The sequence below is a fragment of the Lactuca serriola genome, chromosome 3 (assembly GCF_051521515.1).
Source record: "Lactuca serriola cultivar US96UC23 chromosome 3, Lser_US96UC23_V15, whole genome shotgun sequence".
In the NCBI taxonomy this organism is placed as follows: domain Eukaryota; kingdom Viridiplantae; phylum Streptophyta; class Magnoliopsida; order Asterales; family Asteraceae; genus Lactuca; species Lactuca serriola.
In genome coordinates, this window is record NC_136410.1 from 272,602,746 (window position 1) to 272,606,403 (window position 3,658).

At 34.0% G+C, this 3,658-nt stretch overlaps 1 long non-coding RNA gene across 1 annotated transcript; it reads right to left on the reverse strand.

Annotated features, from left to right (window-relative positions):
- Window positions 1–733: 733 nt before the first annotated feature.
- Window positions 734–1,708, reverse strand: LOC145094911 (uncharacterized). The gene is made up of 2 exons (XR_013703634.1): window positions 1,530–1,708; window positions 734–1,027 (listed from the first exon to the last, which is right to left on the reverse strand). It is a non-coding gene; the product is annotated as an uncharacterized LOC145094911 (long non-coding RNA).
- Between the last annotated feature and the right edge of the window lie 1,950 nt (window positions 1,709–3,658).

Genomic DNA, 3,658 nt, shown 5'->3' on the forward strand with positions numbered 1-3,658 from the left:
AATATTATCCACTTGTCAATTTTTGGTTTGTTTCAATTTTTAAAATTAAAATCATATAATTATATATGTAAAGTATTAAATATCATATATATGATATTAAATTGCAATAAATACGTTTTTTCTTTTCTTATTTTAAAGTTGTAAATTAAACAATATTTTTTGTTTATATTTTAATGTTTAATCTTTTTTTAAATCAACCCATATATTACACGGGTCTTACACCTATGCCAACAACTCTTATATATTGAATGTGATTCCGCATACGATATTTCATTTTTTTCAATTAACTACTACGTATTTAACTCAAAGGCTTCTGTAGCTTTTATTTACTCTGGCATTCATGTCTTAGATACTATACTTGGTGAACAACCAAAAACAAAACTGAGGGGTTGTTTGATAGTTGCTAACTGAGTCAGTTCTGAATCGGTCAGGGCCTGATTGGGTCTAAAGCTCTGACTATATATAGCTCTGACTGAAACCATGTTGTTTGATTACATATCTGACCTGATGTGCTGGCTGCTGAAAATAACCACTTTACCCTTATATTTTATTTCGTGCCAAATAAAATGTATGTGTTTGATAATTGATAAAATATCTTTATAGAATTGATGAATAATTATACAAAATATAATATATATATATATATATATATATATATATATATATATAAATATATATATATATATATATATATATATATATATATATATATATATGCAATAAGAGACCAACAAAGACAAAACAAAAGTATTTGGATAAAAAAAAGAGACATGGGTAATTAGATGAAACTCTAAAAATGTTCAATTATGTCCATAAACCCTAATCTAAAAAAGAAAATGAACAATTTTAGACCTACTCACTTGCATTTACGAAAACAAACAAAATAAATCAAAATTTATTCAAAACTGAACCAAATTCTGGCATTTCTTCCACAAGCTGCACTGCCCCCTGCAAACATCATTCTCGCATGCTCAGGTTTGATTCACTGAACTCCATCACATGAAATTCAATCTCGTTTTCTTCTCACCTGAACACCAATTTGTCAACCTAGTACATTGTTATTGGTATTCACTTGATACTGTTATAATTTTGCTTTAAATTGGCATTTTTAACTTTCTAACATTTGTGTTGCACTTTATTTTTAAACAAAAGGGCATTCCAGTTTGTTATACAATAGAGAAGTAGGGCTTATCATTTTCCCATTAATGTATGCAAAGCTCAAATTATGATGTAATACCCATCTTAAACCTTGAGTTTATGCTTCTGATTCTGATTTTAAAGCTCCAAATGGGTAGTCCCAGTCCCACAAGGGATGAGCGTTTTCCATAGATAACCCATAGTCAGCAAGCAATTCACTTGATGCAATTACATGGAGTGAAACATATGTTAGATGTGAAGAGATTTACTAGATAATGCAATTCAATTGATGTGTCTTGACTGGTAATTTTCGATTTTCAGTTTCATGAAAAGAATGAACAAAAAATTATCACATGAGGAATAAACCTTATAGTCGGAGTAATAAACCCTACCATCGGAGTTGCAGGGACGGCCGACGCTAGAGGAGGAAGGCGTTGGCGAATCGGTGGAGGCCAACTGTGGGGAAAGAAACGGTTGTGCAACTTGTTCACCATGGACGATGGAGTCAGAAGCGATTACGATTTATGGGATAAAATCAAAACAGCTCTCAATTTCATCAGTCAGCGTTATTTTTTTGTGGACTCGATAAGAGGAATATTGACCAGGTAAGAGGCTAAACTTGATGATATCAAACACTCTTACCGAACTGAGTAAGAAATAACCTCTTACTGGACCCAGTAAGAGGTAAATCAAACAGGCCCTTACTAACAAAAAAGGAAGAATTTCATATATGCCATTCTTAAACATCAAAACATCATATTTACCCAACTTAATTTCTAAATATCATATTTAACCTTCATAAAATTTCAAAATATCATATATTTACTTTTTAAACATCAAAATATCATATATGTCATTCTTAAATATCAAAATATCGTATATGCACTTTGTAAACATTAAAATATCAATGATAATATCTAAAATATCATCCATCTACAACATAATAATAATCATCAACAACAAAAACTAAACAATTTAAATATACATTCCATAGAAAGGGTAGAAGTTGAATCTTTTTGTCTGTTAAGAGGCCGACATTCCAACAATTTAGAAGTTCACATTCCATTATCATAGACATAAAGATAATATGGTTAAATTGTAGCACCTGATTCATGGTACGTATTTCTTTTTATTAACTATTTTAAATATAGTATTTTGGACTTGGACTCGGCGAGTTGAAGGACCAACTCGCCGAGTAGAAGCGGGATGAGACACATAATTTAAGCGATGGACTCGACGAGTCGGACCCCGCACTCGACGAGTAGACGCTGTCTGGACATAAACCCTAATCCGAGGGCTTGCACCCTATTTAAAACATGTTATGTCGGCCATATCGTCCCTTATGCTCCCAAAAATCCTCTCATTGAAACCCTAGCCGTTATTGAAGCAATCTATGATTTGCTGGTGGATTTTGGTGCTTGTTGTTTTAAGAAGGAAGGAGAAAAGCTTGAGGAAGCAAGTAGAGGCTAAGGCAACCCGAGTTTGTGCACCTTTTATAGTTCATTGAAGCTAAAAAGCTGTTATAAGCCATTTTTGATGGCCAACCATGTTTGCAAACATGGTTGGGGGTTAAAGCTTCTGAATCACGTCATTAAAGGAGTCACAAGGTAGTTTGGGGTTGCTTTTGCACCCATGAAAAGTCCCATGCATCATAAGAGCTTGTTTTAGGTCTTTTTGAGCTTAAAGTCCCATGCAAGCACGTAAAGTTTGTAACTTTACATGCTAGATCGATTGTAGAAGCTTGGATCTATCTTTCGATCAAAGGTTGTACATCAGAATTCGAGGATTTAGAGTGTGGATGTGACCGACTAGGCGAGTCCGTTCATAGGAATTGACGAGTCTGAGGCCTTGAGTCCAGTAACTGTTGAGGGTCAAAGGGACTTAGTGAGTGTTAGAAGGGTTGAAACCAGACAGAAAGAGTGACCCAATGCATTGGACGTAATCTTAGACCTGGAGTTCCTGGGACTCGACGAGTACTAGAACAGACTCGGCGAGTCCAAGGCAATCTTCTTAAGATTGAGGATGAACTCGACGAGCTGTTCATACAACTTGGCGAGTCGTGGACAAGACTTGTGTTGGATTAGTGTCTAAGTCCATAACTATTTTGGTATGTACTTGACCCGATGGTGCATGGTCCTTTTGGGTTGCCTTCACCAAAGCAACTTGATTGGAGAAATAAATAAAGAGAGAGGTTATTATGATTTATTAATATGTTATAAGAATAATATATTAAAGGAGAAATCATATTTGTTTAATTAATATTGGTCAATAATTAATTAAGAATTAATTTTGTGATCAAGTGTAATTAATAAAACTAGAGGGGCTGAATTGTAATTATGTGATAGTTGCAAAATAGGGCAATGGTTATCCTTGTTAAAGGATGGACGAATTCAAGGATAAGGATATCCTTGAAATCTTTCAAGGCCTAAGAGATAAGGGTTTCTAAGACTTATCTTATGGTTGCTTGGTGGGCAAGCAACTAGATAAGGATAAGGACTAAAACCCTAATCTTTACACCTAT